Source organism: Leptidea sinapis, chromosome 11 (assembly GCF_905404315.1).
Source record: "Leptidea sinapis chromosome 11, ilLepSina1.1, whole genome shotgun sequence".
NCBI classification, from domain to species: Eukaryota; Metazoa; Arthropoda; class Insecta; order Lepidoptera; family Pieridae; genus Leptidea; species Leptidea sinapis.
In genome coordinates, this window is record NC_066275.1 from 5,987,621 (window position 1) to 6,005,063 (window position 17,443).

The 17,443-nt window shown below is 33.3% G+C and overlaps 1 protein-coding gene across 1 annotated transcript in view; it reads right to left on the bottom strand.

The window, feature by feature from the left end:
* LOC126966715 (uncharacterized) overlaps positions 1-15,381 on the bottom strand; it is a 35,116-nt gene extending 19,735 nt beyond the window's left edge. Inside the window, exon 1 of the mRNA XM_050810926.1 lies at positions 14,992-15,381. The gene's annotated coding sequence lies outside the window, so the exon portion shown is untranslated. The remainder of the gene's footprint in view (positions 1-14,991) is intronic.
* Between the last annotated feature and the right edge of the window lie 2,062 nt (positions 15,382-17,443).

Below are 17,443 nucleotides of genomic sequence, written 5' to 3' on the forward strand. Positions count from 1 at the left end.
CAAATCATAAAAGTACATACAATTCACCTCGATTTACCATAGTCGTTGTTATTGTGACGTCACGCTCAAAGGGCGATGGAAATTTTTAACATAAGTATTCGAGTTTCGATTAAGATATAAACAAAACCAGTTTCAACTTTTGTTCTATATCTGTAGATAGAACACCTGATACTATGTGTATGTAGAGAAGTCAAAACTTGATATACTTATAAGTATTTTAAGAACCGCGGAAAAAATTCAGTTTGTCCTTGAATGTCTCAATGCGGATCCATTCTAGATAATAAAACCTGCCTACTCAGATATTGTGTCTCTTAGGCCTGTTTTCATATTATTTAAATAGTGGCGTGCCATTAGAGCCTGCGTTTTATTCAGTTTGCTTTTTTTAATAATATGCATACGGCCTTACAAATAAACTTGGTATAAAGTTATAACTAAGCATAAACAAAGGATATGCAAAATGTTTACAATATCGTTGACAACACTGTCAGTACAATGATAATTATGAAGTTTTTTCGAATGACAAGCAGCCTTGCAAATAAGCGCGGGAAACGTTATAGGTACGTCCGAATTAACCAATCGTAAGCAAAATGTATATTTGTAAACATTTTGCATTTTCTTGGTTTATGATTAGTTATAACAATATATGCCAATTTTATTTGTAAGGCCGATACAGTATAAATAAAGGAAGTTGTAAAAGCTACTCTCAATTTTAGTTAAGAATTCAATTATCATATTCAACTAACGCAACTGGGCTTTAGATGTATAAATACATAACATATTAGATATTATATTGCCGATGTTATTTTTCCATCATATTGTAATTGATTGAATGCCTGATTCCTCTACCTCGATGACGAACTCATAGCTTAGGACATACTTTTAATGCTAAAGAATAAGTATAATAATATTTTATTTTACTACTTCACGAAGCACAGTTTGTAGGGTGACGGGTGACGTATTTATCAGTCTGTGTATGCTGTTTTGGGACATAGAAAGTACAAAACCAAACGCGTGTACTCTGATTGGTAGTGTACAGAATATACGTACCTACCTCTTTTTCCTTAAGTCACGAAAATTTGTAATATAATATACACATTCGAGTGAGCCATATTTAATCGTATTTAGATTTTAAGAAAAGGCGTAGGCTAATAAGAAACTGCGTTTGTGACAAGTCCCACAACCAGTTTTTTTACCGTATGTTCGGAAAACAAGAGCGCGGGAGAACATACAAACCGACTCACCGCTGTTAATCGTTAAATATAGTCAGGGCGAGTATGCTTTGATCGGTTATCACTCACTCAATATATGATTAAAGACTTGCGACGCCTTATAGGCTGAGATCCATAGAGCTTACATAGACTTTGCTCAGACTTTCAGACTGATTACAGCCCCCCAACTGTTACTGGGGTAGGTGCGACATGGGCATTAGACATGATCTTCGTCTTGTCCATGTTTATTTTGAGGCCTACTCCTTGGGAAATTGGAGCCATCGAGCATATGGCTTTCATGGTCTCTACCGACTCTAACAATATCGTCTGCGAATCAAGGGTGAGTAATGTATTCGCCATTGCTATTGATGCCAAGTCCGTTCCAGTCCTGAAGCTTAAAGACATCTTACAATGTATCTGTGAACAGCTTCGTCGATATGACATCGCCTTGTCTGACTCCCTCAGTCGGATAGGCTTCGAGAACTGATCCTGGAGACGGACAGACATTGGAGGCGTTTCCATAAAAACACTTAAACACTTCGATATATCGATAATCAATGTGGCACATGTGAAGAGACTAAAATACCGCCCAGATCTTGATCGAATCAAAGTCATTTTCATACTCCACAAACGTTAAGCATAGTGGCTGGTTATACGTCTGCGTCTTCTGTATATCCTGCCGCAACGTATGAATGTGGCTATGGTGCTAAAGCCTTTTCGGAATCCGGCTTGTTTGTGAGGCTGGAAGTCGTAGAACCTGCCCACGAGACGATTCGAGATAAGAAAAGCTAGAAAGCAGCATATATACATGGCTCATAAGTGATATGAGTCTAAAGTTCTTCAAAAGTATTTATAGCGCTTTTTGAAGGACAGCACCACTACACTTCTGTGCCATGCTTACGGCATTTTCCTCTCGAGGATAACGGGATTTAATAGCTTCTGGATGATCTTAAGCACAGTAGTACCACAAGGTCTGAGAAGCTCGGCTGTAATTCAATCATTACCCGGCCTTGTTGTTTTTAAGCTTTTTTACGGCCATACTAATTTCGTACAGGCTGACGTCTGGGATATCTTCGATATAGTATCGGGTTAATTTGGCTCTTAGGTATTCAGCCTTGTTGGTAACAGGTGCACGTGCAGTCGTGTACAACTGTCCGTAGAACTTCTCTACCTCCCTCAAAACTTTGGGTTTAGACGAAACGACCCTGCCGTCACCGGTCTTCAGCTTCGTCAGTTAGCTCTGCAAAATAGACAAATCTCGTGGGAATACTTTGGAGCCTTTGTTACGCTCTATGGCCGTCTTTATACAATCTGTTATGGCTGCGTACATCACGAGTCAATGACTTGGAGATCTGTCTATTTAGCTGCCTATATTGGGTGAAGTGGGTCTTCGGAGTGTGAATGGCTGTAGAGATGTCCTTAAACATGGCCTCCACCTCCTCGTCCGAGCGTGTTGAAGTCGGAGCGTATGCCTGAATGACCTTCAACGAATACCGTAACGAAAGTACTTTGCATATTTTTATGTTTAATGTAAAATAAAAAATTAAAACTCACTCTAAGCCATACCTCTGAGGCGTTTTGATACTTTTGGTGAGAAATGTTATAACACGTTTCATAAGAAGTTGCTTTTTCAGCTTATACAGCTTTGTTTATTGAACCTTAAGAAAAAGGCTGTAAGGTTTAATTTTCATTAATTATAGTGATAAATACAATTGAGAATCCCAGTGTATGTGTATGATAATTGTATAAGTATGCTGAATTATTATATAAAATCAATGCAGTAGGTACACCGCCGGCCTGTATTAATATTATGAAAGCTCAAAGCAACTTTACAACTGGCGGAATGCCAATACTTCTAAATCGGAACTTGTCACGTGAAATTACTAACATAATACTTACTATAGGTAAGTAAGTACTAACACAAACATTAAAAACCGCTAATGAGTTTTAACACGCGAATGTCAAACAATAAAAATGTTAACGTTACCATTTAAGAGCGCGATAATTATAATAATAATGACCATTATCGCCTTGTGAATCTCGTTTATAAAATTTTCCACAGCGTTTCAACACAATCGAGTTATTAAATTATTTAAATCATAAAAGAGACATAGTTTGAAACAAGCTCTATCATTCAATTGCTCAAAATATTTTATGTTAATTGACATTGACATGAGACACGTATCTTTAAGAACTATTTCAAGGATTTAAATACAATCGGAAGACTGCCCAATGTATCACAAAGAATAGGAATTCATATACTTATTTAGGCTATAATTATTATTTGTTTTTTTTTTAATGGAAGAGGAGGAAAAACGACGTGTCATGTAGTAATAGTATTGATCAGCGTTGCCGATCTTTTAAGCGTTGAAGAAACGTATATATATTTATATGAATTCGGAAACCGAAAACACATTGGTAGGTGACGGGCGAGGATCGAACCGGGGGCGCCGCGCCGTAGTGACAGTGAATCGTTCTACCTTTTTTTAAGGTGACACTAAATGCCAGTGACCTTGAGCGATATGAGTTCACGGCTGCCGGCCCGCCATCAATGTAACAAAGCCAATATTTTCAAAATTCTTGCGTGAAAAACTGTTTATATGCTTACAATCCTCGTTATTCACTACTAATCTGAATAAATGAACCTACACAAAAAAGTACAAGCTATAAGAATAACTTTTCTGAGAGAAGTACAAAAAAAATGCGTCACACCATGCCAAAAAACTTGTTTAACTTCAAAGAAAAGGGGTAGTTCAAAAAGGCTCGGCAGTGTTAACTATAACCAACAGCAAACATTAGCCTACAAATAAGACTTAAGGATATGTGTAACAGGATTAAATAGTGTTCACAGCTCGAAATGCTATACTTTCACCACAAAACTTGTCTAAAAACACCATGTTTGCGTGTTTTCTGCTTACTCTTCGCCTTAAACCAATGCATTCTACAGAATACGCTTAGGCGTTTAGCTTGTATTGTTATATATTACATTGTATTAATACAAAATGCAACACTAGAGAAATCTCAGATGATTTGCCGGCCTCGGTTCAACACCCATGTTTTTTTTTGTTTCTTCTTTGTCAGAGCGGAATTTGTTTTCAAAGTGGTAGAAGAATTTTAAATTTCAATACAAAATAATTCCAAAGGAATTTTGAAATATTACATGCTACTTAATTGCGACCTAGAAACGCAACGATAGGAAGTTAATGTCACAGTTTTGTTGCACCCGGAAGATAATTCATCGAGTCGCACTATGGATTACGCTAGACACCCAAGGTTAGAAGCCTTAAGATGCTAGAGTTCAGGAGTAGAAATCGGTTTCAACTGATAACTTGAAACTTCGGAGTCTAGTTCATATTCAAATTATTTTTATATATAATAGGTCTTTTGCGAATATCGATAATAATAATAAATTTATTTATTTCAGGCAGCATTGCCCATAAATTGTTAGTATTAACTTATTCTAGGATTAGTAATATTACAAGGATTTATTTTAAGATTTAAGAATAATATTCCATTTTCTATTAATAAAATTATGTACATTATGTAAGACTCTTAATATACTATTTTCATTTGTATTCATTCTATCCCTAATTGAAAAAATCTTTTTCCTCGGAATAGTATAAAAATCATTTACTCTGTATAAGGCAAACATATGAGATGCACTACAAAAACGTGGTAATCCCATGAACATCCTCAAAGCAGTATTATATTTCACTCTAAAAATGTTCATAGTTTTACGTGTATGCTTCACCCACAAGTAACTTGTATAAAAGGACTGGCTTTTTGACATTCCTACTGCACTTCTGAAATCTTCTTATTATCATGTTCGCCCTAACTGATAAATTTCTTCCCTCTTTCTCTATATCATCATCATCACTCAGAGTGCTGATAACAAAATGGCCTAAATATTTAAATTGATTTACATTTACTAACTCTATTCCATTAAGATATATTGGAGGGACTCAGTCAGGACCTCGCCCCGACCGAAACGCTAAAACGTTACTTTTTTTTTCATTATAAAGTAAACCATGTTCCCTTGCATATTTTTGATGCCTGTCATTTGCATAGCTCAAGTTATTAACATTAAATCCTCCTATATGACATCCAACATGCGTCTCACTCAGATCATCAATCAAGTCATTAACATACAGATTAAAAAACAAAGGAGAAGTTAAACCACCCTGTCTTACTCCACAGTTTAGAACGTAAGGATCTGAATATGAACTTTGCCATTTTACTACATTCTGTTGATTTTGATACTAATACCTCAAAATGCGGATAATGCCGTCTGGCACGCCAGTCCTTTCTAACTTGCCCCATAACTTATCGTACACCACATGGTCAAAAGCTTAGCTTAAATCAAGAAAGCAAGCATATACCGATGTTTTTCTGTCAGTGTAATAAGCAGTACAATTTTTTAAAGAAAATATAGCTAGATCAGTCGAAAGGTTAGGTCTAAATCCAAACTGTCACCCATTAAGTTTTATTGTATTCTCCAATAATGGTAACAAAATCTGTTCAAAAACTTGAGAAAGTACAGTTGATAAAGATACTGGTCTATAATTATTAACATGAGAAAGATCACCCATTCTGTTCTTGGTTACAGGGACAACTGTAGTCCTCATAAAATCCAATGGCAATATAGTATGTTTTATGAAATAATTAAACAAAGCAGTTAACACTGTGATTATAGAGGGACCATCATACACTAAATGTTCAATATTTAATTTATCATGGCCAGAGGATATACTTCTTTTAACACTTTAAAAAGATCTAACTACATCAGAATCCTTAATTACAAAATCTACCTGCTTACAAAAATCATTTTCATAATATACATTGTTCACCACTAAAGAAATATCTAAATATAAAACAAAACAATCATAGGTATAATGTTTGGTAATAAATAATAATACTCATAATATTTGAAATTAACTAATGGTAGCCTATACCTACCACTTAGATTTAAGCGACAGCTGGCTACGATAGTAGAATATAGTTTTAATCAACAAACTACTTCCTCTGTAGTGATATTTAATAAGGATGCCTATTGGACGAAATTGTGAAATAACTGACAAACAAGCCTCTATTGGGGAATGTATTAGTACTAATGTACAAAAATATTAGAATGAAGATTTTTCTTCAAATAATTTAAATTATGTTATTCGATAAGGGAGGTCAACTCTTGCAATATCATACAAAACAGGCAACATTCACCAAATGTAACTGTTACTGCTAGAGATAAGCATAATATAAAGCTCATAAATATTGTTCACCAGAACATACAAGGTACCTCAAGTAAGGAATTAGAAATTGAACTGTTTTTGAGCTGCTGTAATATAGATATATTATGTATTACAGAACATTGGCATAAAAGTCATCAGATCCAGTTAAGTTTTAGAGAACATAAAGTAGTCAGTTCGTTTTGTAGAAATAGGGCAATACATGGAGGTTCCCTCATTATTAGTGATTTTCATTATTATAACACTAGAAATAAGGGATTGCTTGTAACTAATTCTAGTAGGGTTCATAAGATACATAATAGCTTTGAGGGTAAATGTATACACTTCTACAATAAAGTCCCAGCCACTGTTCAGGCATTTTTTTTTTATGGAATAGCAGGACAAACGAGCGTACGGGTCACCTGGTGTTAAGTGATCACCGCCGCCCACATTTTCTTGCAACACCAGAGGAATCACAAGAGCGTTGCCGGCCTTTAAGGAAGGTGTACGCGCTTTTTTTGAAGGTACCCATGTCGTATTGTCCCGGAAACACCGCACAAGGAAGCTCATTCCATAGCTTTGTAGTACGAGGGAGAAAGCTCCTTGAAAACCGCACTGTAGAGGACCGCCACACATCCAGATAGTGGGGATGAAATCCTAACTTGTGGCGTGTTGTGCGAAGGTGGAATTCGGCGGAATTAAGAATAAACAAATTTAAATGTTTTATAAAAAAATGGCTCTGTCGTAAATCCTATTACTCCACTGCTGAATATCTAAATGATCGGACAGCCTGGGACTAGATTGTGATTATTTTATAGCGATAGAAATGACTGTACAATATTGTATATTTTTATTGAAAAGAGCGCAAAAAAAGAATGCTGGGAGAGTTTCTTGCGCCGCTTCTTCTCTCTCAGAGCGCCATTTGTTTCCGAAGCGGTAGTAGTATCTAGTAGTATAAGAAATGACATCAAAAAGAATTCTAAAGGAATCAATTTTGAGAAAATAAATGCCTTTTATGCCTTTATTATTAAAAATAGATTAAAATGTAAAAATAGAAGAGATATTGTTAATCTCTCTATAGAACAACTAATTGAGGTAGCTTGTATAGAACTAAAGAAATTTACCGCCCCCCCACTGCATCATATGAACAATTACAACATAGAATGGAGGAGGGTACTACCAAAATTTAGCAAAACCAGCAAATCAATTATAGTGTGTGGAGATTTTAATATAAACTTGCTTGAACCTTCAGCCTACTACGTACTAGCCTTAAAAATTTATTTCAATGTTTTAATTTGTACAATGTATTTTGGGAACCTACTAGAATCACTTCTACAACAGCAACCTGTTTAGATAATATTTCTACAAATGTTACTATTACTAGTAAACTTATAATTAATAATAAGGGGTTGACAACTTTTCTTTCGAAAATATTGAAAATTTGGAAATGAATTATGATCCACAAGAATCCACAACAAAATATGGGACCACAATTGACGCGGTATTTTCCAGATATTTAGAAGATCTGAACAAAAACAGTTTCACTGTAGAAAATTGCGCCAAGTACACGTTCACAACTCTTGATTTACAAAAATACCAAAAAGAAATTTTCACTTTACAAAAAGATGTAAAATCTGAACAAAAACAGTTTCACTGTAATAAATTGCGCCAAGTACACGTTCACAACTTTTGATTTACAAAAATACTTTACAAAAATTATAATACAGTACATTTATGAAAATTTAATAAACGTTCACAAAAATGGTCACCTTTTTGCTCTTATTAGTGATTTCCATTATTATAACACTAAGAAATAAGGGATTGCTTGTAACTAATTCTAGTAGGCTTCATAAGATACATTATAGCTTTAAGGGTAAATGTATATACTTTATTATAAAAGTAAATTTAAAAATTTATTTACTGTTCAGGCGTTATCTATAAATAAATTTAAATGTTTTATAAAAAAAATGGCTCTGTCGTAAGTCCTATTACTCCACAGCTGTATATCTAAATGATCGGACAGCCTGGGACTAGATTGTGATTATGTTATAGCGATAGAAATGACTATACAATATTGTATATTATTATTGAAAAGAGCGCAAAAAAAGAACACTGGGAGAGTTTCTTGCGCCGCTTCTTCTCTCTCAGAGCGCCATTTGTTTCCGAAGCGGTAGTAGTATCTAGTATATTAGAAATGACACCAAAAGAATTCTAAAGGAATCATGCCTTTTAAAGAATCAACATGAAAATGCATTGTAAAGTTATTCGCGATATTCGTACAACCATTTTCACTACCAATAGTAGTAGGGATTGACCTAGGCCCTTTACAAGAATTTGTGATACGCCAAAATTTAACAAAATTTGTGATATTTAGCCAATAAATCGTATTTGAATTGTTCTTGGCCCATTTGACACTTTCTTAATGCGGATCGAAAGCTATTCCTTGACGACCGCATCAATTCATATAATGTACCACTACGAGGTTTATTAGCTATAACCCATAATTTAAAATACGCCCTTGCTTCATCATGGTATTTCTTGACATGAATAATCCACTTAAAAATACACTTATTCCTATTTTGTTTCTTATTAATATATGTATATGTATATGGCGCCTTGCTGCAAAATGTTAATTATTCTATTATATTCTGATATAATAAGACTTAAATGCGTTTTACTTAAACAATACGAGCTACAATTTTGACAATCAAGTTTGGAATCAATCAAATCGATCGATAAAGAAGATACGAACGTCGGTATTGTAGTTATTTAACACCAATAATACTACTAACTTATCAACGTGAGTTTGCAATTTATAATTGACGCAATTTCAGTCAAACTATGGCTGCCTGAGTTTGTTTGTTTTATGTTAAATTGGTAACATAAAACAAACAAACATTGAATAGTTTACATTTTTGTTACATACATATGTTATGTACATTTGTTACACTTCTATTTATCATATAATCGTTTGCATCTACCAGGATTGGAACCCTGACGTTAGCTCAGAGCCACTGGAGTAAGTGCGTCTTGCCTGACCGTTGTAATGTGTTTGGTATTTCGAACGATTACGCTATTTACATATTATATTCAGTTTTAATTATATCACGGTAAAGTATGAGATTTTCCTTCACTCTTAAATTATTACGTCCAATCATCTTAATATTACCCTATAATATAAATAATATACTAGGTTATAAATAGTGGATGTACCTACACGACTTTATAAATTATTATAAAACATTCATAAAAAGCGATAATCAGCGTGAATGCCGCAGGTGGGTGAAAGCTACAGATTACGGATGGGTTTTCCCCGGCGCAGGCGCATTCCAATTAAATGAACAAGTTTTATAGCAAGCACCAGATAACCCAATATGCACTTATGAAACATTGACTCGTTGGTTGAAAATTATAAAATATGTCATATTAAAGACTTATTTTACCAAAACAAATGCAGCGTATATACACATATACGCTACAATATTATCTTTGGTTTATGTAGTTATACTTCTTTAGTATGAGTAGTAGTATCTACATCTACTAATATTTCGGTACCTAGTCCACGCGATATATCTGTTTGGTCAAGTGCATAATAAAACCGTTATATTTAAATAATGATAATTTATTTAATAATAATGTTTCTAATTTATCTGACCTACTTTATGTTGCTTACTGATAATATAGCTACTACTTATAGTAGCATATTCATGACTAACCATGCCCTCTACTTCATCTACGTGGACTTACATCTAACTATCTAAGGTATAACGTTAGTATAACATAATTTTGGTTTTTGTTAAATTGAGCACATTGCAGACAGCATTCAGTAATGACCTTCTTATTCGGAAGATTACATCTGTATCCACCACAAAGTCGAGCTAAAACAAGCGACACGGTCGTAGCATACTTTCTCGAAGCAGTCCAGGCCATCATCGACCCCCTATAACTTCGTTGGCGATATAACATTGACTACATCCAATTTGTCCAACCAAAAGTTTTGGTAAAAGAGAAAAAAACACCCAAATTTCAATAGAGAAGACGGTTTAAAATTATCTAACACCTGAGATACAATAATCTCTAAATTAAAACCCACAACTACACATACCAAAAAAGAAGAGGACACTGTCAGTAAATTTTGCCAAAAACCACCTCCGAGGCAATAAATGGCGCTAAACTTCATAATGACAACTATGACAAATACTATCTTTGACTCATTTCAACTGCAGTCCCCTGAAAACGAGGCCTGGAAAGGTCTTGAAACATTGGGTTAACTAAAATAAAAATGAAACTTTTACGCACAAATCTAATGTAATAACACAGTTACAATTCCACGTGTTTTAATCCTTTAAAAGTGTTTTATTTAAATGTCTAACACTCGCGGTAATCAAAGTAAATACTAGGTATAGCATCCGCAACTTTTTACGGTGGAAAAACTGAGTTGCGAGACTGTTTTTTTTTAAGTTATGTTTTTGATGGCATTATTGATCACGGCTTCTGCCGCAACCAATCTGCAATGCTGATGTCGTGTATAATAACAAAAACCCTTCACTGTGTGTACAACATTTCCCATAATAATCAGTTGAGTAACGTGAAAGCGAATACCTATAATACCTATTACACACTCACACGCCTGGTAGGAACGGACCATAATATATACTTTAAGATTTCCCGAAGATTACGAACTTACTACGGACGGAGTCGCGGTCTAAATATATAGCCTATTCTATTGGTGGGAATGTATATGTATGTGTATGAAGTATATGTATATGAATAAGGCATTCGCATGATCCCATTATACATATTATGTGCAAATTTTTATGAAGATCGTTCAAGCCGTTTTTGAGTTATAAAAGGACATACAGAAAAAAAAATCAATATTCGTAGAATTGGTGTCAGTGAATAGTAAAAGTTGATTTATTATACATTTTACAAAAAAAAAGGCGTAATATAGAGATATTAATGTCACTCAAGGCATTGCACTTATGTATGTACCTATGTACTTACTTCAAAAACTAAAAATTATTAAATAACCTAATAAAGATTTAATTTAATAATACACCTCTTATGCAAACCTCTTTGATATTAATAAAATACCTACTAGTAATTGTATGTGGTAGCCTATTGATAGGGTTTATTATACCTGAGGAAAACTATAACATTTCGTTTCTTTTTATTTTCTTATATTAAATAGTACTTTTAAGTAGCTAAAGGCAGGTCTACGAAAGGTGTCGCGCACCTTTCACAACATAGATCACAAGAAACGAGAATGGAAAAAAGTTATCGACTCCGAAAAATGCTGTTCGAAACTCTATAGGTAACAACGTTCACTTGAAACACGTATATATATATATAGCCCACTTATCGCGACGGGTTAATTAAAATAATAATATATCAACCTAAACGAAAACTCCTAAAAAAGCGGTACAAACATTATATTTTACATCATCCACGAAAACAAAAATATTGATAAAAATGTTGTATTCATCATCTAAGTATGGAAGAATCACGGAAATCGGATCATAAATCTCAGCGTGATCGGTTACCCACATAAAATACCAATCAAGTCAACCTCCTCTTTTTTGAAGTCGGTTAAAAATGGTGTCAACCTCGGAAGTCGGAATGTGAGTTAAAAAGCAGGAACTTAAATAAGTATTTATATTTACACCTTAATTAAAGCGTTCTTAAAGTTGTCTCGACTCTCGAGTGACAAGGGTGTCGTAACTCATAAGTTATTCAAGGTCAAAGATCACATAAATCGATATTTTCGCCATTATCTTGGTTTCTATAGCTCCTATGTTGATATCTATAATAAATACTGTTGAAAGAGACCAATATTGTTCTAATTATTTTTCATCTGCTCAACCATCTTAGAGGTAGATTGTCATGCAAGGTGAACCTTGGTGAATAATATCTTGTAAAAATGTACTCAAATAAACAATGAATAATTTGTTTAATAAATTATTAAATTGTATTTATTAAAACATTTTACAAATACATCTAATAGTATATTCATTGTTAATACTAACTTAGTGGTAATAACTCACTAAATGTTATTTTTTTAAGTGACAATACTGACTGCTCTATTTAGCAATTTCCACACAGTACTTCTAGCATCTTTTTTGTATATTTTATCTCAAATAATTTCTACTTTCCTCTGAGCATGAAACCTGTGAATCACTATTTAAGTTTTTTTGTGGTAAATCTCAGAGGAACATTGTCCAGCAAACAAAGCATTTTCCATTGTTCACAATATTATTAATGAAAAATCGACCAACAACTGTGAGTTTCTGATCTCTCACAACTAACATGTCTCCAACCTCAAACAATAAAAAGCAGCCACAGCTTTTTAATTAAATCTTAGATAATATGACAATTTTATTTAAAAGGCTGTTTAAAGATTATCCCCCTTATTCATAATGGTCCGCAACTTAAAACAGCCCCTACAGAGTGTTTTTTCTCATTCTGACTTAGGTCTAGGTATAGAAAGAAGACAGAGTGAGAATTAGCAATGCTTTAAGTTAGCAGACTATTATAAATAAAGGGGATTGAGTATACAAGCAATAACTAAGTGTAAAGTATTTTATAACTCCTGACACAAAATTATGTGCAATTTTTCATAATAATGAGCCTGTCGGTCATTTTTTAGTAGGGGCCATCTAGCTTTTGAGTAGAATTGCTTGTATAATTGCCATTGAAGCATTACTATCACATCATTGACATACAATAATGAACCAGACACACAATCACACTCAAATATGTCTGAACCTACTTGTCTGTTAGGCAGAGATTTCATTCAGTAATGTTCCGTGCTATGAGTACAATGCTTACCATAGGCAAATTGTTCAATTAAAAACTGTCCAAAAAACAGCATATCCAAACTTAAAAAAGTTGTAATGAGGTATTTCAGACAACTGCCCCTTTAAATTAACAAAATTGTTTAACTTAATTGACATTTTAATTATTTTGCTTGTGCTCTTGTTCATCATGCACGCGACATAATCTTACTAATTCTAATGAGTGTATACAATAGACTTTGAACATTACTACCATGAAATAAGGTGTTTATTTAAATGAATGTTTTAATTTTAACTGTTTAAGTTAATGTATACGTATATAGAACACAGCTAGGACATTTTTTGACAACCTTTTAATGTGATCATTGATGCAAATAATCAGAAAATAAGTATAAAAACATGATATTGTCACCATTCAATTTCTAACGTGTTTGTTTTAAATGTTAACTCTAATCTTATAGATGCACTTTTATTCATTTTTATATTGTTATTAGCTGATCCAGCAAACGTTGTATTGCCGATATTAAAATCGCGATACAAAAGTAAGTGTTGATCGTAGATGGGTGAAAATTTGAAGTTGTATGTATTTTTAATGCAGACTCATAATCAAACAAATTTAAAATAAAAAAGAATATCGAGTGGACCACCCTTAACATTTAGGGGGATGAAAAATAGATGTCCGATTCTCAGACCTACCCAATATGCACTCAAAATTTCATGAGAATTGGTCAAGCCATTTCGGAGGAGTTCAAAGTTTTAACACCATGACACAAGAATTTTATATGTTAGATTTCTTTTTTACTTCTTTTAAAATGAAAATAAAATCAGATAATTTGTAGCGTTTTAACCTTAAAAATAAAAAAATTACTTAAGTTGATCTCATAACCATTATTGTTGTTTAGTTATATGTTTGGATTGAAATTTTACTAATTAACCAAACTGAGTGCTGTGTGCATCTATTATAGTCATGTGTGTTAGTGTTTGTTCCTTTATAAAGTAAGACTCATTGATTGTTATATATAACATGATGTTGATGTTCCGTATAAATAAATAAATATGATCGGGGGTCTAGTTGTTTCTCATATGTCAATATCTTTGTATTTTGATGACAAAAGAATGAGCTCTAAGATATTATGTTATAATTATGCCTTATGTATTTGGCATCTCCAGTACTGTTAACAATATTGCATAGCAATGAAGGCAGGTTGTATCAATTACCATCAGCTGAACATCCTGCTCATCTTGTTCCTTATTATCATAAAAAAAAGAGTACTGGCTCTTTTATTTCTTTTTTATAACATTGCATGGTCGCCATTGTAATATTTTAGGGAAATTTCATCAATTTATTTGTAAGTAAGTACTAAGTAGGTACTTTCTTATTAGTTCTTAAATTAAAGAATAGTGCAGCACTTATATTCTGTATGTAATAATAATTTAATGACAATCCTGCAAAGTATGGAGGAAAATCATATAAGTATTAGCTGCAGAACTTACTTACATCAATCAATGTACTAGTGTATTAATAGTTCTATGAGACCAAACTAGTACATTTCAGTGGTTGTACTAAACAATAGGGATCTTTTCAATGTCCGAGCCAGAACAAATCTAATGTAGAACAAACAATACTAGTAAACAGATGAAGGAGATGGAGAGATCTCCCTCCACACCCCATCACTCAAATCCGTCCCAAAGGATACTACATTTTTACTAGATTATCAATACATTATTTTTGAGTATTTAAATTTTTAATATGCAAAGAATACTTACATTCTGATGGATGTTGTAAATGCAACTCTCTTAATCTCTTGACACATGAACTTCCCAATCTTCTCTGTTCTCATAGAACAGTTATGTATTCGCCGCACAACGCAATGGGGTCGCGATAGACTTTTATGAATTATGTTTCCACTGTTATTCAATAAATAAAATATATAGTTTTTTGTGTATTCACAGATCATGTTAAGCACTGCCCTAATATACAGTTTGCACCGCTTTTATTTATCCTCAATTGAATAGAAGTCAATTAAACAGTGATTGTCTTCAACTAGTAAGACCTTTAATACAACAAAATATAAGAAATAGTTGAGCTTTCAGATCCTGTCTAATAAGCTGAAGAACTAAACAAAAAAATCTATGTCTCACTGCTAATGAAATCTTTTAGGTATGTTCTTTACTATGCCGGATGATAAATTCAAATGATATCATCAATCAGGATCAGCTGGTTAAGGATGATGCAAATTTGCAAAACATTGAGCAACTCCACAATCAGAGAATACATTTACTCAAAGTTCAAACTATAGATAGCAATCTAGTTCTACTCAGTAATCAGTATATTTTAAAAGTCCTAACTTCACTCAGTACCTGGCTCGGATGACAGTTCTAGGAAGTATGGTCAGCAAGAAAAACTCAACAAAATTCAAAAGTCGTTTAAATGTAGTCGAGTAAAAATAGAATTGAACCTCGTTCTAAATTTCCAATCTTCTGAACTTGAGAATAGTGAATACTGAATAGGTATTGTAGAGTTGCAGCAGAGTCAAAGGACTTCGGGACGGGACGTGCTCTCGAAGAAACATCTCGGCGGTTTCCAAATAACATGACCGTTACCCAGGCGGAGCACGTTATTATTTTAATAAGCGATTTGTATTCAAATAAAAAAAATCTGATAAAATAATCATTAAATAATCTACTTTAGTAGTAATATATCTCGGGAAAATGGATTAATATCAATAAAAATGTATTTTTAGGCACTGTGAGCTGGATAATTTAATATTGGTTTACAATCATAATTTTTCACATGTATTTGATTGAATTACTTTAGTAAAAAAATAATTGTCTTTAAAATAAAACATAAAGGAAATTTCCTTTTTTTATGGTAAACAACACTTTTTTTGGACAAGGAGGACAAACGAGCGTACGTGTCACCTGTTGTTAAGTGATGACCGCCGCCCACGTTCTTTTTTGTATTATTATTATTTATTCACTGCTAGTATTGGTTCTTTATTGTTCCATTTCGTATATTTTGTAAAATCGTGACTTCCTAAGATATTGTAAAGGATATTATACAACTGTACGACATATAACATTACAATTTATTGATAAAATATAAAGTAAAAAACATAGAACAGAACTATACCACCATAAATGCAGTAAAGATACTACAAGTTTAAATTAATGCAAGGAAAACCAGTAGCTCACAGGAGAACAGTTACGTTAATGGAACCTAACGTAACGTATGGAAACTCCTTAGGGCGCATACAGAACGTAACTAAATAAAGTCTCAAATCAACCTAATAGTGTTAACCGCAGCCTGGCTCAACTATCTATTTGACTTGAAAATGTATGAAACGCACTCTACCATATATTCGACACGTTTGTTCGCTTAGGTGTGTTTGTGTTTGGACGTTGTGTTTAAATACCCTTTGGTTAACCGTATATTCACACACATTTCGAAATGAAACTGCACTATTAAAGACTGTATATCATTCCGCATTTCAACAGTTTGCTATACAAAATCACGCGAAACAATGCTAGCACCTGCTAGCGGTAGATTCGCGTACATGACGCTAGTTAGCGTAAAGAACAACATAATTGTATCTAACTTAGATTTCATTAATTAATTACTACATATTTTAAATTTCGTTTAATATGTAACGTGCAGTGTTTTGATATATGTTTGAAACAGCAAATAATATTTATATATATTTTTTAATTTTTTTATCGCGTGTGCAAATCATGAAAATGTCGGTAACGTGAACCCATAAAATTTTCCCCTACCAAAAAGTGTTAAACGCGACTAAATAAGTTTTCACTTCTAAAATACAAAATTTATCGCAGTTAAAAAAATATATATTAGATCTGATGCTGGCGTGTATAATATTAATTATTCATAATTAAATATAATTCTATATTAAATCAAGCTGATTTGCCTTTAGTACCACATGACTATCGATGAGTCGCAAACAAATACATTCATACCTAGTAAATTAGGATTTGCTAGCAGGTTGCACGAGAAAATGTTTTAAACGTAACATCGCGGGAATTTTTGAAACCAGCTTTCCCCAGGTACAACAGATTCCCCTATTGCTTTCGCAAAATGCGTGTAATCGATACCCACTCAGTAGCAGAAAATTAAGAACTGTTTTTTTCTTATTGCTTTTTCAAAAATATTGCTTATTTTTGAAAAAGCTTTCGATTCCTCGCATTGTTTTGGATACAATAA